Source organism: Manis javanica, chromosome X (genome assembly GCF_040802235.1).
Source record: "Manis javanica isolate MJ-LG chromosome X, MJ_LKY, whole genome shotgun sequence".
NCBI classification, from domain to species: Eukaryota; Metazoa; Chordata; class Mammalia; order Pholidota; family Manidae; genus Manis; species Manis javanica.
In genome coordinates this window covers 3,341,838-3,369,791 of record NC_133174.1, presented here as the reverse complement: position 1 = coordinate 3,369,791, position 27,954 = coordinate 3,341,838, and the positions used below count along the sequence as shown (strand labels likewise).

At 45.2% G+C, this 27,954-nt stretch overlaps 1 protein-coding gene across 1 annotated transcript in view; it reads left to right on the top strand.

The window, feature by feature from the left end:
* Positions 1 to 9,944, top strand: part of PUDP (pseudouridine 5'-phosphatase) — a 166,909-nt gene extending 156,965 nt beyond the window's left edge. Inside the window, exon 6 of the transcript XR_012127522.1 lies at positions 9,709 to 9,944. The gene's annotated coding sequence lies outside the window, so the exon portion shown is untranslated. The remainder of the gene's footprint in view (positions 1 to 9,708) is intronic.
* Positions 9,945 to 27,954: the final 18,010 nt, after the last annotated feature.

Below are 27,954 nucleotides of genomic sequence, written 5' to 3'. Positions count from 1 at the left end.
ATGCTCAAATGTGTATTTATTTTTACCAGAGGTTTGTGCAAATTTGTTCCATTCTTTGCATATCGGCCATGATAGAGGTATCTGATTTGCCCAAATTGCAATTAATTATTATGCTTAGAAGAAAAGTTACACTTAAACTTTTAGTTAAAATTCAGTGATCCAGTCACATAGTGTTTCCCCTACGAAGGGAAACTGGAGAAAATGTTGCTAATAGTAAGAACATTGAAGGATACATAGTCATTCTGTTCCCCAAATTGACACATTTACCAAGTGACTCAAAGTGTTGTAATATTTCCTGGCTTCTCTTCTTCCACATGTCTTAGGGGAAACATTATCCTGTGCTCTGGTTAACACTTGAGTGAGAGAGATTATAAAGGTACGGTGAAACCTCTTTTTAATGGGAGGTTGAAAATAGCAGCTTGCACATGATTGTCTAGGAGAGAAAATTCAGCCACTTATTTTAAAACTGAATTCTTTAGACTCGAAAGAAATCACTTCAGGAAAATAGTGAAAAAACTATGACAAGGATGAAAAATAAATAGTAAGTAATCATTTCCAATAAATTTAAAATGCCTGTGCTCTGGAAAAAAAACATTTACTATTTCAGTTGGGCATTTTTTTTACAGTGTCAACACACAATTTCACTAATAACAGAAGAGAATTATAATGGGAGGAGGCAGAGCTGGACAAACGACAGCCCCCCCACCCCACCCCCAGCAAACATCTAAATTTTCATCCACACCCTTAACCCTTAAACCTGTGCATGTATTCCCCTGTATAGCAAAGGGGGAACTCCGGTTGCAGAAAGAATCAAGGTTGCCAGTCAGCCTGACCTTCAGGTAGGGAGATTGTCTAAGCTGATCCATTTGGGCCGGTGGCATTGCAAAGGTCATTACAAATGAGAAAGAGGATGCCAAGACAACCAAAGGGATATGACTTGAGAAAGTCTGGACCAGTCCTTACGGGGTTTGAAGATGCAAGAGGCATGAGTCAGGGAATGCAGGCCGACTCTAGAAGCTGCAAGAGGCCAGGAAACAGTCTCCCTAAAGGCTCCAGAGTAAATGAATCCTTGCTGGCAGTCGGATCTTAGCCCAGTGAGACCCATTTCCACCTCATGTCCTCCAGAAGTGCAAGAGTACATTTGTGTTGGTTTGCACCACCGAATATGGGGCAATTTGTTCGAGCAGGTGGAGAAAGCCAATACAGGCTCCCACTTCAATTAGGGGAACACAGATGTCAGGAGTGGAAAATAGGAACATTTCCTGGCAAGTGTACTATTGTGTTGGAGGTGGGTGGTTCCAGAAAGGCACGTCTGGACATAGACCAAGTTGTCATTCACCCAAGGATTGAAGTATCCTCCACTCCCAAAGTACCTTTTCTCTTATCATTTGACTTCTCTAAGCTCAGTTTTCAAGAATGTTTCAAACCACAGTTCTTCCACCACATGACAGCGAGTCACAGATATGGGTTGCCAACAGAGAACACCTGTATTGTGTTACATGTCAGAGTGTGTGTAGCACAAAACAAAAAGAAATTTACAGTCTCAGAACCGTCTGTGGGAGATATTCCCTCCTTTACATTGAAACTCATTGGCCAGTGTCGGCCCCGCCATCCACCACAGTTCCCCACAATGCAAACTGGACTTTTGCCGTCAAATATGGCAGCTGCTCACCCCACGTGGCTTTTATATAACATGTTGAGTCCCAACTGATATGGGTTCTAAGTACAAAATAGCAGATTTCAGTGGCCTGCTATGAAAAAAAAAGGAATGTAAAGTATTATCTCAGTCATTTCTCAAATATTGTTTCTGTGTTGAAATGATTTGTGCGTATTGATTTATATAAAATATGCAATTAAACTGAGCTTCACTTGTTTCCTTATCCTTTTTTTAATTGGAGCTACTGGAAATTTTAAAATCACATACGTGGCTCGTATTTGTGACTTTCACCATATTTCTCTTGGACAGTGATAATCTTGAGCTAATAATGGAAGTGACCACAACCCCAGCCTCTTAGCTTTGCAAATTGATTGTCAGTCAATATTGGGCATGTCAACCAGAGATATTTGAAATCTCAGACTATAAATCAGGTCAAGGGAAGAACCCTCGGAAAATCACGCTGTTTTATCTAAAGCATAGACTGGCTGTGCATCGTGCCTAAATACCTCTAAGCTGGCCATCAGAAATGATGATGCCCAGTTCTCCTCCTATAGACAAGGAACAGCAAGCCATTCAAAAGGGATTAAGAAGATATAAAGAGATCACAGGAGATACTCAGCATATTTCAGGGGTTCTTCTTATAAGTTTCACTTCAGTGAGTCATTTTATGTGCTGTCTACTCTTAAAATGACGTGGAAAAACAAGTGTTTGGAAAATGAATTCATCTCTTCTTCCAGACTTCTGAATATAACATGAACATCTTTGGAAGTTCAGCACAGCCTTCTGTAATCTCCTGAGCTAATCCTTTAGGAGACCGGTTGCCCATCCACATTCATCCACATTGTTGGGCACACTCGTTGAACGCAGTGATTGAATGCTTTCTGTGTGAGGTGTATTGCCAATTATGCAGACTTGGTACTGACCCCTGCAGCCATCCGTCTCCGGGGGGAGGTAAGCAGGAAGAATTCTGGGTGTCCAGGAACATAGACCTGGAACGTTTCTTGTCTGGATGGTGCTGCAAGAAGCACCATTAGGACCAACAATTCTCTTTAGCCTCCCCAGCACATCCAGTAGGGACTCCAAATGAGTGTATCAGAGAGCTCTCTCAGCATGGCACCTGCAGCCCCCCCATGCAGGGGCCATGGCAGTCCCACCCTCGTACCTGAGCTCCCAGCAGATGCCATGCATGACGTTCCCATCAGGCTGACAGCTTCTCAGGCGAGCTCCTCCTTCCCCCTTCTCAGCTGGGGGCTGGGTGGAGGTGGAGGTCAAATGGGCTAGCTGCCCGTCCTGGGGTGGGGATGAAATTTCGAAGTCCACACCTTCCCGCATTTGGCCCTCCCCAGAATGACAGCCCCCATCACTGGCCAGAAAGCACTGTTGATGAGGGAAATGTTTCCTGTATCCCTCAAGGTTCCCTCACTGGTCTTAAGAAGCAAATTGACATGAGACAGATGAACAGGAGAAACCAAAATTTAATTTCACATATGCGGAAACCCCACACACCTGTGTGGTTGCAACAGGAAGGTCATGTGAGGTTTGATGCCACCCCTCCTGAGTTAAGGACTGGGCAGGGGTCTGGGACGTCATAGGGGAGGAGGGCAATTTAAGACAATGAGAAGAGCAGGTGTTGGGTAATTAGGTGTTTGCCCAGCTGTACAGATGGGTTACTCAGAGGATTTATTTCTTACAATAACCCTTATTTTAGAGAAGACTCCAATATAGATTCTTGTAGATAGTGAAGGAAATGATAAAAGTTTCTCTTGAGCCGGCAAGATCTCGATCATCTTCAGCTCAAAACAGCTTACCTGGCACCGTGGCACATTTCGGGGTGGCTTATTACGAACCCCTTCTCCCCTTAGTAACCCACTATCTCTATGGCTTGTCACTTTTGCTAAATGACTTCTTCTGCCTCCTCAGCTGTGCTTTCTAGAATCATCCTTTCAATAACCGCCCTCTCCACAGCCAGCTCCTGTCTCAGGGTCTGTGCCCCCAGAGGAAGATGGTCAAACCAAGTCATCCCTAAGAACAAGAGGCTAGTAAATTGAGACTTGCAAGCCTGCTTTGGCATAACTTTTAAACACCCATGTGATCTGACACTGTGATATATGCGCGTTTCAAATACCATCATTTTGATTTGTAATGGGAGAAAACATAATTGACACAGATTTACATAATCTCAAGCGTTGCTATGGAACGTTACAGAATTTCTTGAGAACGCACTGGGCAGAAGAGAGGGTCAGGAAGCCATGAGCCTGAGCCACAGTTGAAAACTCCACCTTCATAAATTAGTTAGAAATCCTCTCCATTCTTGCAGCATTGCAAGTCTGGGGACACAAAGCTTGCTTTTTAGGGCCTGGGAGGATTTCAGGGACTGGTATTATCACAAGAGGTTTGGGAGGCCTCTGCCGTTTCAACCCAGAACCCCCGGGTGGGAAGATCAAAGGCTTGGCTCCCCAGCAGAGGTGTAAATTATGCATCCCCTGTGGGAGAAGGAGGGAGGCAGTACTTGATGAAACTTTCATCAGATCTCTCTACACTAAAGTCAATAGAGATGGGATTTTCCAGGCGTGTAGCACGTTGAAAAATGTCTGCGTATGCAAATATGGCTACGGGTTCACATCAGCTACATTTCTCCCTATGAAATCGCACGAAGATCACCAAGATTTACAGCAGGAGAGACATCCACGCGGTTGTGCGTGTTCCTTTTATCCCAGTGTCTCTATTCATTTGTTGACTTGTCTCTCTCTCTCCAGAGTTGAGCATTTTATAACAAAACACCACACAGCACTGAAACAATAATGTACAGGAAGGTCCGTGATGACATATGTTCCTCGATCTTGGAGAAAGCAAAACATTTCGTTGGGGCCAGAATAGCAGCATAGTAAGGATATGGGCTCGAAACCAGACTGCCCCTGAGCTCATTGTTTACGCCATGCTTTGGTCTCTTGATTGCAAAATGGGACTCTGAACACTTTTGCCAGGCAGCTGCGTCTGGGGAGGTCTCTCTCTCTCCCTGTGCATGAGATGAAACCACAACCTGCCCAGGGGAGGGTTCCTGACTCCGATAGAGCAGGCCTGAGGAGTGTAGGCAAGCAATTAAGTCATTAAAGTGAGAGTAGCAGCGAATGTCAGCAGCCGTGCAGGCAGCGGAGAGCAAGAGCCGGCACAGGGAAGAGACGGAAGCTCATGGGACTCCTGCTTGGCACAGGGCACATCCCCTGCCAACTCCTGAAGCCAGGGTCACCTGCCGTCTAGTGCGCACTTGAATCTGCACCGCATGGGAATCAAGCCTGTGCCACCCCAGGATTTGGGGAGCCATGGAGCCCTGGATGGAGTGAGATGATGTTCTGAGAACTCCCCAAAGAAGTCAAAGAAAGGAGATTAGCAGACAGGCTACTAAAGAGCATGATCACACAGCTGCAGTGCTGTCGGGGGTCACCCAGGTGACAGGAACTTGCAAGCCCAAATCAGAGATCCAGTGGCCCTCCTGACTTGTCTGAAGTAGGACAGAGAGAGTGAAGACTGGTGCTTATGTCTAGGAAACTGAAGATGTACTCAAGTAACAAAGATGTTTCCCACCAGGAAAGGGGTCTCTTATCAACCTGCCAACAGGCTCGGAAGAGCACGGAGACAAAACACAGTACATCAAGCAGCAGGAACGCTTTATGTGAGGCAGAATATGTGCTTGAAGAGACTTTGAGCAACCTCAGAGAGGAGGCATGCTTAGAGGCTTAGGATTCTGTCTTTCAGGGCTTTCAAGCACGGGACAAAGGGTTGGAGGTGGACGGGCTGTCGGCTTGACGTGCGGTTTCATGACGTCTGTCTCCGATGAGGCACATCATGTCACCATCCGTAGTCTGTCCTCTAGATAGTCTGTAAGATGAACTCAACACAAGGAATTTCTTGCTCCTGTTCTTCTCCAACATAGTGGTTTGCCGCAAGCAGTGGGAACATATCATTTAGGACTCCTTGCCCCGCCTTAAGATGGGGGTCGGTTGTCTGCTAATCACCATAAAATATGTTAGGAATCTCACCTCCTAACTCCCGGATTTTAAAAATGGAATCTTAGCCGTAAGGTGGAGTCTCTCCTGTTCTACTATACATACTATTTATATCTCAGTATTTTTCATCATAGGCAGGAAAAATTAATCATGATGCTTGTCCCATGGTCCGCTCTACCTCAACAGCATCGACCTACAATGGTGATGAGACTGTTGTGTTAATCTATTTCGACCCCTGCAATTAACACAGACCTCACCAACTAAGACTCCAAGAAGGCTAATCGTGCTACCTTCAGATGTCAGCCTGTGGGTCCCCAGACCACCCATATTTTGCACCAACTCTATAAATTCAGAGGTATACACAAGCCCCCAGGTTATCAGATTCACTAGAATGACTCAGAGAACTTAGAGAAGTGCCATACTTACAGGTGGATGGAAAGGATAGGGATGTAGGGTGAAGTCTGGGTAGGCATGCAGATCTTCTGAGCACCCTCCCCGTGGAATCAGAACACCCACCCTCCTGCACATGAGGTGTCCACAAGTCAGGACGCTCCTCTGAGTCTCAGCGTCCAGAAGTTTTTATCCGGTAGGCACGATGGAATGACAAGTCATTGGCCATGTGACTGAACCCAGCCTCTCGCATGCTGTCCTCCCTAAGGGCTGGGGGGCTGAAGGTCCCAGCCCTCTAATCCTTTGGTCTTGCTGGGGACCAGCCCCTTTCCAGAAACCAACAGGGATCCCCACCACAGGTCCCCATTAACATCACAGACACTTCTACCCACAGGACATTCCAAGGGTTTTCAACATCTGTGCCCAGAACGTGAGACAAAGGCCAGACACATTCTTTGGTATCCCATATCTGTGAAATATATTCCATAAAGCCTGCCACACAGTGAATGCTCAATATATGGCAGCCAAAGGTAGGGTAGAAAGGGGACAGGGTATCAAGTGACATATTTGCATCTCATTTGGAAATCTCCTTGATTTGCGATGTGTTTGTGTGCATTTTAGTGTCTGTATCTCCGCTGTTCCCTCCGCTGAGAAGATATTCTAGGAGAGCAACTTTATCCAGCCCACCTGCACTCCTGCTAATATTTGCCTCCATTTTCTGCCTATTCTATCCTACAGTTCTTTGGGGACCATACAATTTTATTGTTTATTCTGCCTGCTGGAGAACATTTCTTGTGCCCAGAGCAAATGCTTGGTGATTTTTTTTTTTGAACAAATGAATCCATGTTTGCTAAATTTCATCAGATTTTAACCTGTGCTTTAGTTCTTAACAGATCTGTGTAGAATGTACATACATGCTTTTGGTTGTTGTTTAATATATCTTTGTTCTTAATATCAGCCAGGTGAAAACCATCTCAATTTCCTTGTGACTAGCTATGGTTTCTTTCTTAAAACTGTGTCATGTAAGGTGCAAAAAATAATTTAATTTGAATATATAGTCAAGTGCTGAATACCTACACCTATATTGGCTTATTTAAATCAAAATATCAGGAATCAGGTAGAAAATAAAAACTAAGACAAGAAAGTGGTGGAGCCCATCGTAAATGTAAATCAACTCTAATCAAGTTTCATTAAACTACTGGCCCATCCTGTCTGAGTTATTCCATTTCCCAGAGAGGCCTATGATTTACAGATTCCAGAGAGATCTATGTTCTATATTTAGACTTGAGAGTGCAGTTTATTGAGAGGGTCCTCCCCATGATCCAATTTGAAGTGTGCAATTTCAAATATCCTTGGTCTGTATTGCCAATGTCTGCTGATAATTAATTTGGAAAGGTAGGTAAAGAGGAGAAGAATCATCAATTGCAATATTAATTCAAGACCAGCACCATCAAATAGTTCGACAGGATGGACTTGTGTGGAGGGCATGTACCTTGAGCATGACTCGCTTGCAGGTGTGTCCCTTGCTGTCTGGATTTCAGCGCTGGAAGTAGCCAGCGATTATCAGTGATGTTCAGAGACCATTCAGGGGAACCCGATCAGGGAGATGGCAAAGGACGTGTCCTAGGACAAAGGGTGATGAACTGGACAGGGCTCTCCAGAGAAACTGAACCACAAGGAGACATATACAGAGAGACTGATCATTAAGAAGTTGGCTCACGTGCTTATGGAGGCTGAGAAGTTGCAGGATCTGTCATTTGCAAGCTGGAGACCAAGGAAAGTTAAAGGTGTAGTTCTAGTCCAAATCTGAAGGACTGAGACCCACCAAGGAGAACCAATGGGCCAAGTTTCAGTCTAAGTTGAGGAGAAGACGCATGTCCCAGCTCAAGAAGTCAAGCGGGCAAAGTTCCCCCTACTTAGTTTTTGTTTTATCTTTGTGTTATTCCACACAGGGTAGGGCAATCTGCTCTACTCAAGTCTGCTGATACACATGTTAAACTCATCCAGAAATGCCTTCCCACACCCCCCCCCAGAATAATGTTTGACCAAATATCTAGGCACTCCGCTGGCTCAGTCAAATGGACACAAAAAATCAACTCTCAGAGGTGGAGAGGTGTCCCAGCAAACCCCATCCCTTCTTTAAACCTTTTCTGATGGCACTTTTCTGATCTTATTCATTCCTGCACCATCTGGATGCACATAAAAAAACATCATGTTATGATATAAGGAAGCAGGTCAAGTGTGTGCCCTGTCATCTCAACATGAAAACCACAGGCCCTTATTAACGTCTGCACCCCCTTCTTCCCTTATCCCATCCCTGTCCTGAACTGCAAGCTGTAGTTGCTTCTAAATTTATTTTTCACTCTAACGTCTAAATATTTGAAAAGGGTCAAAAGCAACCTTTTCCATGGCCTATATTAAGCAACCTTATCCCTGATGGATAGAGTCCTGAAGGAAGGTTTCTGAGACTCAGTAAAATTGAGAAATGTTCTAACATCCACGCTTATAATGCAGCATTAGCATCTTGAAGGTCCACCTATCAAGAAATCTTGAAGGGAGGAAGCTTGTTGAAGTTTATGTCATTCAAAAATTTCCACTTACTGGATCAAGCCTTTCTTTTCCTGCTTCCTAGCATCTGTCAGTGTCTTTCTAAACTATTGTTCCCTTGACCATATTTTGGTAAATCCTGGTCCAAAGTGTCAAGGCAGCACAGAGGGATGGTTGTATTGAATATGGAGCGAGATTGTAAAACTCAGGACTCTGTATGTATTGTGGTTGTGTGGAGGACGTTGCGTGGCTGAACATCTTGGAGACGGCCAGAGGCCACCACATCCCAAGTGCTTTTGGGTGACACTGGACTAAAAATAAGTTAAAGAGGATGAACAAAGATTCAACAGCGACTTTCAGTTCAACTCCCCAGTTTACAGTAGTAGAAATGGTACAATTGGTATTACTCGAGAGCTAGTCATTGAAATGCATTATTTAGAAATGGCTCGGCACTGGCTTGAAACTATGAATTTCAATTTTCCAAACCTTGAAAAGAGAGAGAAACAAAGCAATCTTGGCACTTGGACGTGGTTGACGATCTGTACTTGTACATGTCTCGGCGGTGTTTCTTTTTCCCCGATTGCAAATGTTTTGAGATTTGGGATCCTGATGCCTTTAAAACATGTAAATATTATAACTGCTCTGGGCTGCAAAGTCATCTGTGAGTCAGAGTGTTAAAAGAAAGAGCTGTATGTGTGAAAGTGGGGTCATCTTTAATTTACACATAATGGAAGATTAAAAGCTAAAGGAAGTGGAATATTTCATCATAACAAGGACTGAAGCATTTTCTGTGAAGCGTGATACATGCTACCACATAGATGAACCTCAAAAACATTATGCTCTATAAACCACAAAAGGTCACAGAGCGCATGATTCCATTTATGTGACCTACTCAGAATAGCAAATCTGTAGCGGTAGAAGGCAGACTGGTGGTTGCCAGGGGCCAGAGGGAGTGGGTAATGGGGACTGACTGCTAAGGGGTACAGGTTTCCTTTTGTGGGGAGGAAAATGTTCTGGAACTACATAGTGGTGCTGGTTGCCAACATTGTGAATGCACTACATGCTGTGGAATGACTGTGTATTTTAAAATGCTTGATTTTTTTGTTATAGCCATTTAACCTCAGTGTGAAAAAGTAAAGGAGAAAATATGGTGAGACTTGACAAGACCACTCATTTTTCATTAATGCCGGTAACTCAGGACAGCGGAGCCGGGGGATTCCTGATGTGAGCCTCAGAGTCGCAGGAGTCGCCATAATGAATGTGTCACACAGATGATGAGCAGACGATATGCATCCCTTTATTTAAGAAAGAAACCATCCCCTTCACTCTCTGAATAAAATGATATGAACCCAACAAGTGTTTTGTGCAATTCTGGTTGTAGGAGAGAATTTGCAATAACTTAGTTGTTTTACAAAAGCCCAGCACCTCTTTAGCCACAAGCAGGCTGAGGAGAGCAGGGTTATCAGGCTGGGTGGCCTCTCTTGTTCCCAGGGGGTCCAACCCCCGTGGGCTGTCGCTTGCCTGCTGCAGGAACAATGCCCCCTCCAGCGTGGAAGTCACATCGGAAGCACCGGCTGTGACAGCCCAGCAAAGGGATGCCGACTGCCATCAGGCCGGTGGGGCTCTGTCACATGCCTTCCCCTCAGACAGGATCATGGTACATTCTGATCTGTAGGGTGCCCTGGATGGATTCTGTCCTCCACCAGATGCCAGGATGCCCACGGGAATGCAGGATGGGGGGCCACCCTCTGCCGTGCCTGGAGACCACACCGTATTCTCGTCCCTCCGGTGCCTCCTTCAGCCATGCAGAGGCGACCCTCCCCAAATCATGCAGGCCTGTTGTTCAAAGGCAGCGCCTTCCCACAGGCTGCCCTCCCCCTCTGCGTGCTTCCCTCAGCCGTCCACAGAACACCAGAAACCTGACAGGCAGAAATGGGAAATGGGCAGGAATGGACACATTGGCATAACCCTCAACAGATGTCTCTACTTTGTTCTTGCACACAGCCTGGCCCACAAACACCCACCTAGGAACTGGAAACAGCCGGGATAGCTTAGAATCGGGGCATCGTGCACGGGGAGGGTTCCTGGGGGCACTGGCTCTCACTCCGTGGACCTGGAGGCTCATCTGGGTGGAGCAGATGTAGAACCGCGTGTCCCAGACTCAAAGGTTGGGCTTGAGGATGCCCGGGTTCAGGTGACACCCACGTGACACTATGTTCCCCATGCAGTGGGGACAGTCATCCTCTTTGGGTCTTGCAGTATTGTGACCGCACCAGGAGATGTCTATACAATAGACTTTGTTGCTGTGTGTTACCTGTAATGGTCTTAAAATGCTCTCTAACTCTCGTGACTGTGAAATAACATTGCAAAATAATGTAATTAATGGAGTTTGTTATATGCTCAGCATCGCCTCCCACTCCCCCAAAGGAAACTCAATAAAATTCTATCCATGCTTTATTTTTGCAATGAGAAAGTGCCGCCTGCATCGTTACCAGCATGTTTGCAGTCCTTTGCCGTGAGGTTCCGAGCAGAAGAAATGAACGGTAGCGCCTGATTTGCCTTCACTCCTATGGAGATCCTCAGAGAAGCGTTAACATCTGGCATATTGTGTCACCGCTTGAAAGGTGACTGGGTTTTCTTAGAATAACTCTTCCCAGATGTCGCAAATTCTCCCTCTTCAGAGATGCCTCACAATGCAAAAAAGGAAAAGATCATCTCTTCTTATAGAAGTGATTTTTTTGAAGGGGTGGGAGAAAGGGGACATAGGTACTGGGAGGGTCATTTTCCAGGGAAAGAGATTTCAGAAAAATATATGTGCCTATACGATTACAAAGCCAACACATAAGTTATATGCCTGAAAATGTTATGAAAAAAACTGATTTTTTTTTCCAAGTACTGCATTGTTTTTCCCCTTATCTTTGTCCCCAGAGAGACTTCTCTATTTTTGTCAGATGAATAATCACGTGGCTGTTTGTTTTCTTCTTGATATAATCCATCATATGTGCTTTGGGTTGTAGGGTTAGCCTCAGATTAACTTGTTTACATGCATCTCCAGAGGGTGACTTTGGGGTCAGCTACTTTAATCTGAATGTCTGTTTTTGGTAATAGCAAACACACATGGCAATACATCTTTGTAGAGGCCCTAAAGAATACCCCTAATCTTTCTCTCCTTCAAGGATCATGAGAAAATACATTATGAGGCTCCAAAGTTGTAGGCTGTTAAAATTTAGAATAATGTTGTTTATAAGCTAAATTCCTAACCTCAGTATTCTCATTTATTTTTCTTTTCTCATGTGGGCCTTCTTGCTCAGAGGTGCTGCCTACCTGGTTTGAGATTCCCGGGTAATTTATCATTTAGATTAATTAAAGACTCCAATTCGGTGGTTTTCTTTAGGACCTATGACAAATTGGTATTGGCAAGAATTTCAATTTTCAGTTTCAAGACAGTAATTTTTTTACCCCGGGACGCTGTAACAACCACCCCACCTTCTCCAACCTTGCACGTTATCCATCCCGTTTTAAAAAATGAATGTCAGTAGGAAAGGTCCTTTATCAAGTGTATATTAAATCCCTGAACAACTGACATGGGCTTCATTTTTCTGTCCAGGGACTCTGAGCAGAGCCTGGTGACCACATACTGTGCCCCTGGAAATGGGCATCGTCGTGTAAATTTAAACCACACGTGGCTTGATGAAGGTGGGGGCATTCAAGTATTTGTTCTTTGAGAATTCCGTCCTTCATCCATGGTTTGCCTGTGGGTTGCCTCTCCTAGAAACATATCCGGGGTGCCTGTAGAGGGTGGCCTTGATCCGAAGCAGGAATTAGACTCATGTCCATTGTTAGAAAGGCAAATCTAAAGGGGCTCAAAGCCTCCAACCATTCTCTAATGTGATTTAGGATGTTTGGAATATAATATCATGTATGCTTGGCACAGAATTGGTAAGTTTGGCCAGATGGAAGTTTTGGGGTTCCGGGAGAGGAGACGGAGACACTGAGGTTGCCCAGAGCCACACAGCTCGAGAGTGAAGCATCCAGGCTGTGTTCGGAGAGGTCTCCCTCATCTTTGCCCTGTGCCAGATGTTCAGGACGAGGTTTTCCTAAAAGGGACCAAGCTGGATCCAAAAATCAGCCTATAGGACGATAGTAATTAAATGGTGCTGCTTCCCTAGAGGAGATTCAAGCCAACATACAATTGCATACTGTGTGTCGGGGGGTAAATGTTGGGGAACCCTGAGAAACCTAATATTGTCCAGATGTGATCAAAGGGCCCAAACTAGATGGCAGAGATGTTCTGGACCATCTGTCACTTTTTTGTTAAGATACATGAGAATCATGTGGGTGATACTCGAGATATAGGGTGCCCATCTAAGACCAAAGTGGAAAGGCTCCGTGGTTCCTCAGGCTCGAATAAATAAATGAATCACAGGAGGAGTGGGGAAAACTCGGGTCATGCAAAACTACACAAGTTTGGTGGGCTTTAGGCAGATGAGTGTCCTGTGCGCTTTTACAGATGTGGAGAAAGGAGAGCTTCCTTCTTTACAGTGGAAGAAATTCAAGCAGTTCAGCTAAGAGAACTCGGATGGAGAGGTTAGGATGTGATGTTGTCAGGTGATGTGCAGAAGGTGTGGCAAAGATCGGCAATCCGCTGTGCGTGGGACTAAATGAGGTCGATTCAAACTCATGGTAGGAGGGGTTGCTTTAGAGGCAGACAGGTGGTCACACTTGGCTATGGGAGCGCATGCACACTGAGCACAGGAGAATCACTGCACCTGTCCGAGCATATTTCCTAATCAGGAAGATGGAGACAGTGACCGCATGCTAGGAGGACATGGGGAATTTTCACTCTGTGTAAAGCACACGAGAGGCACTTGCTGAGTATTGCTCTCCTCTCCTCGGTTCATAGAATGAGGGGAGGTGGGCAAGTAGCCTTTAACATTTCAGGTGATGAGAAGACGTGATGGGACTCATTTATTTGTATATCAACCCAATCCCTGGGTCTAAAATCAAGGTGTCCACAGGGCTGCTGTCCTGCCAGAGGCTCCAGGAAAGAATTCCATATTTCTTGTCACGAACTTCCTTATTCCAATCTCTGCTTCAGTCTACGCATTGCCTCCAACCCATGCTGACTTCCTGACTCTGTTTTGAGGACCCTGTGACTCCCCTGGGTCCACCTACACGATCCAGGGTCATCTCCTCATCTCAGCATTGTTGACCCCACTGCATCTGCAGACTCCCTTTTGCCGTGTAGGGTAGCACACTCACAGACTCTGGGGGTTGGGGATGTGGACGTCTTTGGGGAGCATGATTCGGCCTGCCACACTGGGTTTAGTGAAATTTAAGGAAATTTTTCTCTTGAGCTTAGTGGGCTTCTGGAAGACCCTTCTGTATTGCGAGTCTCTCTTGCAGCACCCTGGATGCGTGCAGTACATCTGCTTTGCTTTCCTGATCCGCCTCTGCCTCCGCCTTTCCCAAAGTCTGTCCTCCATGTAGATTCTTACCCTCGGGGTTATTACCTGGCCTCTTCAGCTGTCCTCCTGGGCCAAACATGACAAGGCCCCTGGGTGGCTCTATCCCCCAGCTAGCCAACACCTGGCCCACAGGGAACACAGAGACAGCCCTGATGTAGCCACCTGCTTCCACACCCACTGGCCAGTTCTCAGGACGTCTCACCTTCAGGGAACAGTCTCAAGCTGTCTTAGGGCTTCCAATGACGCTCCTGGTCTTTCTGTCTTTGTAGCTTCCCTGGAGAAATGTTCTTTCCAAGATGTGATCCATTTTTACATCCTTGGTCTGGAGGAGGGATCAGAGAGTTTGGGAGTAGATCCTGTCTAAATTCTACCTGTCTGTCTCTTCCTTTGCTTGGGTATGCAGTGTCAGTGACATCCTGGTGCCCAGACAAAGCTTCGATTTTCACAGCCTCAACATGTAGAATGTCTGTAAAAATTTCCACAAGTAAACCAGATGAAGTCCGTAGTGTTGGTGCCATAGAACAGGGACAAGAAGACTGTCTGGAAACAAACTTACGGATTTTGGAGTCCCTCAGACCTGTTTTCAAATTACTGTTTGCCTGACCATGGACAGCTTGTCAAATCTCTGAGCCTTGGTGTAATGGATTGATTGCATCCACTGCCCTGTTTAATGCCCCTCTCTGCGTCCATGTTCTTTGCAATTAGTTGGGTACAATCCAGAGCTTTAACATACTTTGCGAAAAGCCCTGTTCTGCTTCCTGTATTGTGTTTTTATAAATTGGGTCAGCATGGCCGGACATTAGTTTTCTTATGACTATGAACTAGATAAGGATTAATTATAATGATCTGGTAAAAATGCACATATCCCTTCCTATATATTAAATGTGGCAGAATAAAACAACATGCCCTGTAAATCTGCAAAGAAGTAAAAAGCTAACCTTTGCAAACAATATGGCTTCTCTCTCACTTACCAACTTTACTTTTCCCTGTATGGCCCCGGAAGATGACTGGTTAGCCAGAGACGGGTAAGATTCCTCAAGGGAGGAACAACCTAAGACAGGCACAGTCGCAGGGGGGCCATCAGGTGAGAAATTGGGGGTCAACAGAGGTGAGGCTCAGAACCTCACCCCCCTGCTTTGAGAGAAATCTTCTGCATCCGTGGATGTCTTGCTGCCCTTGTCTAGCCTGGATTAATACTTAGTCCATAGGCACACACCTGATCATCTGATCATCTACATTTGCCCTCTTACAGCACTAAACTATGTTTTCTACCTTTATCTTGCATCTACCTACCCCTTCAGCATTTTATTAAAAATAAAAATAATAATAATAATAAAGGGAGAAATGTGGGATCCACATATAAATCAAGTATAAAAATCAAACGAATATTCATATTTGACCTGATTGTTTATAGGTCATAATGCGTGATCAAAACCGAAAGTTTCTGTGATGACTGCCCTTGTACTGTTCACCATGTAAGAATTTATTCACTATGTAAGAATTTGTTCTCCATGTAAGAACTTGTTCATTATGCTTCAGAAGATTGGAGACTGACGAGATTAATGATTGTACATTGAGCATTAACCCCCCTATACAGAATTTTATTGTTGTTAACAACCATTTGATCAGTAAATATGAGAGATGCCCTCTCAAAAAAAAACACACAAAAAAACATGCCCTGGATTCAGGTTCAGACCTAATCCACAATCTAGCTCAGGACTCACACTGTATCCTCCCTGACTCCTGACTAGGGACCTGGGCTTGTGACTTCTTTGGCGAATGTATCATAGCCAGCATTTGAGAAAGTACTTCTGCTTGCCGTCTTTGACCCCAACCACCGCCATGAGAATAAGGCCAGGCCAGCCTGAGGGAAGATCTTCACTGAGGGTCTTCCCTCATTACCCCCTGGCTAGACCACAAATGCAGGATGGAGCCCATGCAAGGTCAGAAATAAACCCAACTGACTCAAATATGTGAGAATAAATGGCTGCTATTTCAGGCCACCAAGTTTTGAAGTGGTTTTGTTATACAGCAGTAGCTAACTGACACACTTTGCTCCCTCGTTTGTGAAACAGAGGTTGTAATATGTATTGCATATGAATATGGTGAGAAATAAATATACATAAAGAGCCTTGTATTATCTGGAACACAATAAATATCCCAGTATAACCTGTAAACTTAAGGGTGATCATGTATAAATACTGGGATCTATTTGTGGCACTTAGGAGGGAGATTCTGATTAAAACAGAACAGATTTTTAATGTAAAACAAGAATTGCTATCTTCTGTTTGGCCATACTCTATTTGAATTTTGGATACTCTGGTAATTATTTTAAAAGGGTTTGAATGGAGGTAAAATGTTTTTCCCTTCTTTTTCATTTTTTTTTTGGGGAAGGGTGGCAGGGCAAAGCTGTGAAATTATTTCTGTTTCAGTTCTTTCCACTGTAATTCCTTGGTCTTAAAAAATAGATTGGCAGCAGGAAATGTCAATGCCTGACAATCTGCTTTTGAGAAAGTGGAAGTATGTAAGTCACATTTTCGTGATTTCTACAAGACACATTGAGCTTTTATCAAAATTTATATCCTATTTAAATGATGCCTCTGAAATCATTAATTTTACTGTTTAGCAAAGAACCTTTGTAGTTCACTACTTAGAATTCAGATTTTTAAAGGTTTTCATGAAAAGTGGCCACCGAGCTTCCTGTAGAGCATTTTTATAGTTTTAGGTCAGCATGACTGGACTTTAGATTGATTATGACCCTGAACTAGGAAAAAATTAAATTACAATTATTTGGTGGAAGCAGACATGATCCCTTGGTATAAATTAAGTGTGGGAGAGAGGAAAGAAAGTGTACTGGTCCCCACAGCAACTCAGGCACTGGTACCCGCACCAGCTCAGGCACCGGTCCCCACCCCAGCTCAGGCACTGGTCCCTGTACCAGCTCAGGCACTGGTCCCCACACCAGCTCAGGCAACAATCCCCATACCAGCTCAGGCACCAGTCCCCACACCAGCTCAGGCACCAGTCCCCACACCAGCTCAGGCACCGGTCCTCGCACCAGCTCAGGCACGTGTCCCCACTCCAGCTCAGGCACCTGTCCCCACACCAGCTCAGGCACCGGTCCCTACACCAGCTCAGGCACCCGTCCCTGCACCGGCTCAGGCATGCATCCCCTGCACCAGCTCAGGCATGCACTCTCTTTGGACTATGTCCTCAGCCATAAGGTGACTCAATTCCCTGATGGATAGTAAGAAGATAGAAATGATATGTCTCACATGCTCAGCGGTGCTTGGACCTAGTCATTATTCAGCTTTTCTTATCAATACAAATTAGAAGTTTGAGGACCTGCTTTCAGATTTGGATCTGAAATATAAAAGTCTATGGGCAAAGAGTGAAGGCATCAGCTGTGGGAGGCCGGGTACCATCTGACGGAGGATTACCTGAAAATGGGAGGCTGAGCCAGCACGGGTGTCGAGGGATCTCTGAGCCACGGACCCAAGTCTCCCTGAGCCACAGCCTCGGTGAGATGGGAGATGGCTGAGAGTACCACTTCAGAAAGACAGTTCTCAGTGTTCCAGGCACCAGACCAAAATGAGCCATAAGAATGATGACGTGAGAAGACCTACATGCAGTGAGCTCACATTTTCATGGTGAGAGTCATCGATTACTGTACGAAATTACTTACTGTGCAAATTTCAAAAGGCTTTCTCTCCACTTGCATATTTGGAAGGGCAGCCATCTGCAGGGCACGCTTTGGGCAGCCCTGTCCTCAAAGACCCCTGCGTGAACCTGCTTCACCATGCAGCCCTAGCTTGCAGCAAACTCCCCACAGATCTCGGTGCCATCCTACTGGCTTGAATATTTCTAGGGAGGGAGCACTTATAATTTCAAGAGGTGCTGTCTTCTACTTTTGGAAAACTTCCATGAATCCTTCCAAGATACAAGTGAGGGCAAAAGGCAGGAGCCAGTGGCTGGGTTGAGAAAACGCAGTCCTTCCTGCTGAGGTGCTCCAGGACAGAATGTAGGCAACGCCAGAAGGGGACCAGGATGGCTTCCCCAGGTACCAAGAGACTTAAGTGCTGAATTGCAAGTTAACATGCAATTAGATAGAAAGGGTTCAATTTGGGGGCTGTCATGCAAGGAAGGTTGTCACCAGAAACCAAAACAAGAACTTCTTAGGGGAGTCCAGGCGCAGGGTAACTGTTCTTGCCTCCAGCGCCCCCCTGCCGTGGTCCATCCCCCACACTGCGGTTGAGTGATGGTGCCAACATGCAAACCTGGCCATCTCCTGTCCCAGCTTTCTGCTGCTCGGTGCCCCTCCTCAGCGATGTAGGGGGACTGTTTGAAATTCCTCATGTGTCCAATGCTCCACATACTCTGCACTTCCTGGAGAGTCAGGAATAACAGGGCTGAGAGGGTGAGGATCTCCCTCCCCATCTCTCTCTGTTCCTCTTCCCGACCAGGGATGCCTTACCTGATCTGTTGTATTTGGTGTCTCCCCATTAGGCTGTGTTTGGAAAAAATAAGAGATTCCCTTGCTAACTGAATCCTAGAGGACAAACCCCAGAGTTTTGGGCTGGCAAGTCCTTAATTTCTTCACTTCGCTCACTTAACAGTAAGAAAATGCCATAAAAGTTCACTTGCATGTCAGCTCTTTCCCACTTGCCTTCATGCTGTTCCTTTGCTGGGAGCTCAGCACCCCATCTCTGTACACGTGCTCTTGAGGACACTTATCTTTAAGACTGAGCTCAGATGTTGCCAGTGGTTTTCTCCAGCCACAGGCACTGACACATGCCCTCTTCTGTGTTCCTACAGGACCATGTGGTTGAAGTATTTCATCATATACCTTCTGGCTGTTTACACTGGGATACCCCAGATGGCAGGGCCTATGTCTTGTGCGCTGGGGTACCTTTCGGGAAAAATAAGGAGTCTGTCATATGCAGAATGACTGCCATCCAAAGGTACCTGGGCCCCATTTCCAGAACCTATGACCCTACCCTGCTACACGGCACAGGGAAATTAAGGCAGCAGATGGAATCAGTGGTCAGATGGCTAAACACCCGATGCTAAGATAAGGAGATGATTCTAGATTATCCAGGTGGACCCCATGGAATCACAGTGGCCCTTATAAGAGCGGAATGTGCAGGCAGGAGAGAGGATCAAAGCCATGGCGATGTGAGAAAGACCCCACCACCCGCTGAAGATGGGGTGGCCACGAGCGTAGCCCCGGGGCACCTCTAGAGCCTGGGAATGGCAGTGAATCCTCTCCTGGGCTTCTAGAAAGGAATACAGAGCCACACCCCCTCGATCCCAGTCCAGTGAGGCCCTCTGTGGGCTTAGGACCTCCAGAACTGCAGGCCGAAAGTCCCTGTTGCGTCATGGTGATTTGTTACAGCCGCAAAAGGGAACAAATACGGTCCCTTAGAACTGTTCGGTGCTGATTAAATGACCTGTTTGGACAGATAAATGCAGAGCTCACCCCGAGGGGAGCAGCGATTCTGCTTCGTACTTGGGTGAGCGAAGCTCCTGTCCCCAGTTTCCTTCTTGGACAGGACTGAGCTGAAGACGGTGTTGGATCTGGAGGGGCGAGTCCCAGGGTCAGAGGGACAAACCAGTCTTCCCTGGACTGTGTTCTTCCCTTTGTCTTTGCTTTCACAAAACCTCTGCCTTCCTTAACACAGCTGTGACTCTTTTGATACAGACAAAACACTGCCCGTGCTGGTTTCTTGGTGACCCTCCCCCAGTACTCTCTTTACTGACCCTGTTCATTTGACATCAGGACTTGGGGTAGCATTGAGACACTCTCTCTCTCCTTGCTACGGGGTACCTGTGTCTCCTTTCTCATTAACAGCCTCCACTGGGGGCCCCTGAGCCAGTGTAGCAAACAGAGCCAAGTCTGAATCCTGATGGTACACAGCTCGTGGAGCGCGGAGGCATGTAGGGTTGATGGAAGCATTGCCATGCCAGGATTGTGGGGCTTGGAAAACACGTGTCCAGCAGGCTTCTGCTCCTGAGGGACCCAGCGGGGTACAGCCCCTTCCTGAGAGGCGGGGATCCTTCATCCCACTGCGTCCCACCTTTGGGCTGAGGTTCCCGACACCTCAGGATCACAGTTGTATTCATTATCTGTTCCTTCGTAATAAATTATCTCAGAACAGAGTGGTCTAAAATGACGAAACATTTCTGCCGTGTCTCTGTACGGTCTGAAATTCTGGATCAGCTTAACTGGGTCATTGTAACTCGGGGTCTGTCGTGAGGTTTTAAATCACTTGGCACATGCATAAAACTAGAGGACATTTTAAAGTGCTTTGACCCACTGTAAGGTTCCTCAAATAAGTTGGCAAAAACGATGTGAACTTTAAGTCATGGCTGAAAACCAACGTCTGGCAAAGCTGTGGGAAGAAAGGATTTTATAACAGCTGTGCCCGGCATATAGTAAAGTCATTTTACTTTGCTTCCACAAACACCAGGTATTAAGAAATACCAGGGTTTGTCCATCTTACTCCATTTTCAATCTCACCAATGCACCGACCTTAATGGGTATATGTTCACAATAAACATAATAATCCATATATGAGTTCTGAATGTTCCTTTCCCACCTCAGTTCACTGTTTAGAGACAATGCCACTGACTGCTGTGACTATCTCAGTGATCAGCGTATGTTTCACATTTTTATTGTTTTAATTTTGTTTGCAGTTAACAAAAATTTTATTAGCTAAGTGCTAGTAAGACACAGAATCACTAGGTCCTGGGTCATGTTTTTAATAATTCGAAGAAACAGAATTCAATACTATAAAGTGAACATGTTCACTGTACAACTGCACACGAAGGGCCAACAGGGAAGTCAGAACAGATGTTTGCCTCAGATGAAAAAAAAAATATTTGTGGGTTTTAAGAGAGACTAAATAAATGACACAAGATTGACATTAAGGTATTTTATATTTAAATATACACATGAATATATATATATATATCTCCACATACATATCTGTGTGAATTTTTTACAGTATTACTATATACATTTGGAAAGGATTTCTCTCCCAAAAATGAAAATTAAGCTGGCAGAGAAACTTATCTTTCCAAATTCATTTTAGCAATAGACGAATATGAGCATTTGAGAGCTATTATGAGCTATTTGCATTGAAACAAATACCCTATCTTGTGTCTTTCGAGCTTCTTTCATTGAAGAAGTTTGCAAAGTGTATGTTAAATAGACCCAGCCCCCACACTCACTCCCAGAGCACACATACACCTCTGTGTATGCCAGGTGTTTTTTTGTCGAAGAAACACAGTAATATAATACTTTTGGTTATCTCAGCTTTTTAAAAAATGTAATGCACAACCATAGGAATGATATAATGACACTTTGTGATTTGATTTTCATTTACTCCAGAATGGTCCAGGATTAGATGCTGTTTATTTGTTTAAATATGTCTTTTTGGGTACATGTCATTCTAAATCGGAGAAGGCAGGGGAACTATTAGTTATGGAAAAAATCTTAAGGGTCAGCTGGGTGACGGTTAATAGCTATCTGACCTTTGCAAGAACTAGACTGTATATACATTAGTATTTCTGCCTGATAGATGAGGAAACTAGCTCAGGAAGTCATGTAATTTAACCATTTTCCCTAGATCCCTGTCATGTTCTCAGTGACTCCAAAGACAGTCCCAATGGAGATGACCCCTGAATATGTGTTTGTCTTTTTATCCATGCATCCATCTATCTACTCCCATGAGCTTTCTCCCTGCCCATCATCTACCTGTCTCTCACCTATCAGTCTCTCATCTACCCACCTGTCACCTATGTGTTCCTATCTGTCCATCCACCCATCTATCAATTATCAATATATGTGTATGTTACAGATACACTTTCTACATAAAAATGTCCCCGTGAAAATGTACTTAGGCCCCTCTTCACCCCGGCTTCCAATTCATACCGTTTTTACATGGTTGCCGATGGCCACTTTCAATAGTTTGCTGTTCATGTTCAGGATTCCCAGTTCTGTCATCCTCCTCCTTTACCCCAAAAGGGGTGCTGAAAATTGCCGCTAACAGCCAGTTTTGAGAAAAATTGCAAGCTGTGGCCCCTCTTTCCACTCCCTATTTAGCACACGGGTCAACGTCCCAGCGATGTGAGCTGGGCACAGCCCTGCTCCTGGAGACCCAACGTAGGTTTTTTTGGCTGGTTGAGTTTCCCAGATGGTCTTCGATTTATGTCCTACAGAAGCACGCCCATCGCTCAGGAGGAAGGGTGCGGGGCTGCCCCTGGGAGAGCCTGACCTGGGTCCCCTTTCCTCTATACAAGGCGGTTGCCTGGGAGTGCGTGGCATCTCCTGACAACGCGTGCTCGTCTGAGCACCACAGCTGTTTTTCTGTCTTCTAGGCTTTCTGTTTCCTGTGGTGATTATTTGTCAGGTCCTATAGGTTTTGTTTACTGGGAGCAAGGGGGTCAGACATCTGCTCTTAGGCTCTTATTTTCCTAAAGATGTTTTGGATGTATTTTGGCCCAATTTGCGGGCATTTGTAGGCGGGAGTTTCACCTGTTTCTATCGTAGTAGCACTAACCAGGGATGTCGGCGTTTCTCAGTGTTTGCTTTGTTTTCTCTTTTGTCATGATTATATCTTGTTTGTTTATATCTTTCCCGAAGATTGGAAAGCAGATCCTGCTTTTTGAAAAATGCTTGTGGCCCCCTTTTCGTTTTCCTAGAACTACTTTTCATTTATGCTACAGACTAAGTGTGTGTGTCCCTCAAAATTCATACATAGAAACCTAACCTCCACTATGATGGTATTAGGAGGTAGCCTTTGGGAGGTGGTCAGTCCCAAGGGTGGGGCCCCTGTGAATGGGATTAGTGCCCTTATCAGAGAGACCCCAGAAAGCCCCTCACCCCTTCCACCCTGTGAGGACAGAGAAGACGGCTGTCAGTGAGGCAAACAGCAAGCCAGTGCCTGGACCTGAGACTTCCAGCCTCCAGAACCAAGAGACGTACATGTCGGAGGAGGTTTATCAGCCCCCCAGTCTATGGCATTTCAATAGTGCAGCCCAAAGAGACTAAGACAATGCCTGAACCCACATTACAAATCTCCGTGGAAAATGCTGAGAATTCCTGACGTCTAATAACTGTCTCCTAAATATTAGTTGTTTTTGTCATTACTAGTACTTAAATTATGAAATGGTTACCTTTTAACTCCTACTATCCAAAGAAGACAACTAGTATTTTATTGTCATATTTTCATATTCTCTTCTGACAGCATATTGGATTCTTAACAGAATTCATATTTGTTGAGTATGATACAAAAAAATGTCCCTCTTTCAACAAGTTTTGATATTTAATTCATTTGGGAAACCATATTAGAATGTCTATTTTTGTACGAAAACTGTGCTTATCTGGTGTGAACGAGTCGTTTTCAGACCGCATCCCATAATTTCACCATGCTTGAGTGCTTGTTTGTGAGTTGAAGTAGATTTTATTTTGGAGAAGAGCTTTTGGGTTATAAACAGATGAAATCCTTGAGCATTTGAGGATGGTTTCTCCCTTAGCTTCTGCATATGACAGACTTCTCGGGTGGATATGCAACTCTTTGGGCACCAATGTTTCTGTGTGAAAAAGAGAAAGACTTTTCTAAAGTAAGATCAAGTCAGGGAGCTGATCGGATCCTCAACCCGGCTGCCACCTTCTCCTTTGGACAGACGTCCTATGGACAAACCACTCAGAAATGGCCCTGTGTGTGGTGTGGAATGTCAGGGAGCCGGCAGCTTGGCACAACACCCACTCTGTCCCCAGCAGCTGGGCGGATTCAGAGTTGGGGCAGACGGGAGGGAGAAGCCAGAGCACAGATACCTGCTACCCAGCAGGGGGCTGCTGGGGTCACCCCTCGGTCAGGGTGCATGTGGGCCCAGGAGCACATCCACCCTCATCCACGATGTTCCCAAGGGGAATCCTGGCCTTTGACTGGCACGGCCTGCAAGGCAGCCCTCCCTGTGTCCCCAGTGCCCACCACAACTGGGCAGCCACGACCCCCAGGGCTGCTTCCGTCTGACTCCTGCATTCACTGGGAAGCCGCTCTGCTAATGGGGCATGTGATTCCTCTTTCTCTGGGGTCAGCAAAGCCTGATCAGTGTTCCTGGATGGGCAGCTGACCTGAATAGACATTTTTCCAAAGAAGACATCCAGACGGCCAACGGGCACGTGAAGATGCTCCACATCACCCATCAGCAGGGAGATGCAAATCAAAACCACCATGAGGTATCACCTCACTCCAGTCAGAATGGCCACCATCCAAAAGGCAAGAAGTAGCAAGTATTGTTGAGGGTGCAGAGAAAGGGGAGCCCTCCTACCCTGTGGGCGGGAATGTCCACTGGTGCAGCCACCGTGGGAAGCAGTGTGCAGCGTCCTCAAAACACTGGAAATAGAAATGCCATATGACTCAGTAATTCCGCTTCTAGGAATTGACCCAAAGAAAACAAAATCTCTGATTCAAAAAGACATATGCACCCCTATGTTGGTTGACGCATTATTTACAATAGCCAAGATTCGGAAGCAACCTAAGTGTCCATCAGTAGATGGATGGATAAAGAAGATGTGGTACATATACACAACGGAATGTTATTCTGCCTTAAAAAAGGAAGAAATTCCTGCCATTTGCAATAGCATGGATGGACCTAGAGAGTATTATGCTCAGTAAAATAAACCAAGCAGAGAAAGACAAATACCATATGATTTCACTTATTTGTGGAGTCTAAAAACAAAACAAATAAAACAGCAGTGGCCTCATAGACACTGAGAAGTGACCGGTGGTTTCCGTGGGGATGGGGTTGGAATGGGGCAGAGGGTGAGGGGATAAAGGGCCACAAAATCTCAATTGTAATATAAACTAGTCAGAGGATAGAAGTGCAGCATGGAGAATATAGTCAGTGATTCTGTGACATCTTTCTGTGTAGACAGATAGTAACTGCACTAGTTGGGGTGAGGATTGAATGATGTAGATAACTGTTGAATCATGTTGTAGACATGAAACCAATATAATATTGCATGGCAACTATACTTCAATAAAAAAGTGTTAAAATAATAAATGACTTATTCACATATAACTCCTTGATCCTTATGTAAAAGCACTGTCAAATTTGGCGTGTGTCTAAAGAACAATACTCACTTTCTGTCCATTGATAACTCAGACTAAGTTTTATTTTTACATTTTTATGAACAACAAGGTTTCTTTTTTTTTAAAAAAAAAAAGGAAGAAGAGCAGCTTGAAGCCCCTCACGGGGAGCTGCCAGCTGTTGTTTTGTCATTGGGGGGGTCTCTGGTGCCCCCAGGCCTGCCTCCAGGACCCCCTTTCCCTCAGAGTCGGCACAGCATCTCTGTCTCCAGTGTCCCTCAAAGCGACAGAACTGTTCGCTCCCCAAGCAGGTTTACTTTTACTTAGACACTCTAAAAATTTAACATCTCAACATTTAATTTTTCTGTGTGTATGTCCCCTGCATACATAACTTCATATAAAAATGCACCCGTGTCATTCCAATCATCATTGCATGTAGTCTTTTTATTCTTCTTTTTCAGAAGAAGGGGACCCCGCACTTTGCTCCCCACTGCACGTCCTGCCCTGTCTTGAACCCCACCTTCACCCTCAGGGCATCCCCCCCCCACCTTCTCTGTCCTCACATAATCCCACTCCGTGTCATACTGCAGCCCACACCTGACAAGGACCGAAACACACCAGCCCAACCTCGAGACGCCTCTCCTCTCCGGTTCACGGCATGACTGTCCCCGCTCCGTGTCAGCCCACTCTCATTGTTTTAAAATTAGTTCCCGTGGGCCCTGTCCAGCCCTGTCAGAATACACAGGGAACATAAACACCAGATGTGGCAAACGGCACCCTGTCTGCTGCTAACCATGAACAGTGGCTGACAGAAGAGAAGACGTCCTCCTAAAAGCAATGAGACTGCAGAACCGGCTGTCAGAGCCCCGCGCTGGTGAATGGAGACAAATTATTACACCGACTTCCCTGGTTAAAAAAAACAACAGGAATGCGTGAAGACATTTTCAAATATGGTTTTGAGTGGATCCATTCTTCCCTTCATCCATTCTATGGAGGTAGAAAGGGGGAAGTTGAAAGTGTCCGTTGGTAGCACAAATCTTTGCACTAAGAGCGTCCTCAGGGTGTCTGTGTGCCCTCCCCACCCACCACCATCGTATTCCAGAAGGCGGAATGCCTAAGGGATATGCAAATGAGGACGTGTGACCGTTAGCACAAATTGTACTGTATACCCTTGGGTAAGTGAGACTTAAAATGCCCGCCCAAATCCTCTCTGTTATCAACATACTGCTGGGGTGTCCATGCTACATTCATACCTAAGTCGTACCCCTTCCTTCTTAAACTTTTGTAGGGTCTGATTACATTTTGCCAAATATGTTCAGGGACAGATATGTCTTTCTGGAAGGAATCTCTTAGTGAGCTCTAGAAATAGCAGAGAGGAACAATAAACAAAGCACACTTACTTATATTTTGTTCTTTAAGCATTTCATTCACCTTTTAGACTGTTGCCACCATCATATCATAAATATGATTATTCACATTTCTTAAATGACAAGAAAGTAGGCTTAGAAAGGATCGATTCTCAAGTGGGTTAATGAAATTCAGCCATACATCCAATTCTGTATAACTCAGAGGCACATGAACTTTTTCCACCATACTGCATGGATGTTATATACCTGTGGCAGGGGTGCAAGGTAAAGAAAGCAGCCCGCGTGCTGAGCTTTTTCCAAAGGTCCGTTCACTGGGTAGACGGCCAAAGAAAACCCTAGTATGGTTGAACAATAAAAATAGTAACGACTGTGGTTTGTGTTACTCTTTGTGTTGGGTGGGGGCAGAGTAGAGACCTGCTGACTTGCACAGTTTGAAAACACAGAATCTAACGCACAGGTGCAAGGCGGGGAAGTTTTCCACCCCAACATGTGTCTCTTTGGCACGTGGATTATTTTAGGCTGATTATTTTTCAGTAACGGAAGACTCAGGAAGCTTTTCTTTCTGCCTGTCTCGCACCTGCCTAAAGGAACCCAGAGATGGGACATTCTCCAGGAGGGGCATTTCACCGCAGATAACTACACTATACTATGAACTAGAGGTGGGAAACTAGCAAGGCCTGTTGGGTCCAGTTCCTCTCTGTGTCCCTTCATTTCTGGGTGGCCCAGCAAACCTCTGTTTTCCAAACAACACTGATTCTTTTCCATCTTCCTGTGAACTGCCCTTGTTTCCTTTGAGCCTCAGGCCCCTACCCCTTCCCGGAAGTCCAGCATGACATACATGCCTCATTTTGCCCAAGTGTCGTTGGGATCTCATGTTTATGCGGATTCCCATACGTAATTAACTTTGATTTTCTGCTATTAATCTGTCGCCTATCCATTTAATTCTTAGACCAGCCAGAAGAACCTTGAAGGGTAGAGAAGAATTCTTCCTCCCCAACAAAGGACATATTGGACATGCCGAGGATTTATTCTGTTTCTCCTAGGAGCTCAGCATATTTATGAATTAATTCACTTTAATTTGGGATGCTATGGCTGGCAGATAAACTGAAATGCAGAATCTTACATAAAATGTTTTGCTATATTCTTACAAGCGTAGTCTGTGACTCGAAACAGACCAAAGGAAGCTAAAATCTTTCTAGACCTTTCTCAGTTCTGCTGAGCTCTGCAGGTGCATTTCCAGCTGCTGAGATGGGGAAGAGTTTAAAATAATCCAAAGGATCCCCTCGGTGTATGTGTGCCATCCAAGTTTCTGCCTGCGTCCAAAACTTCAAGGCTATCGGAGAACAAAGATCTCCCAGCCTGAGCAGTGAGACTTCGTACATAATAGGGATTTCGAGACATCAAGGACGAACAAGAAAAGAA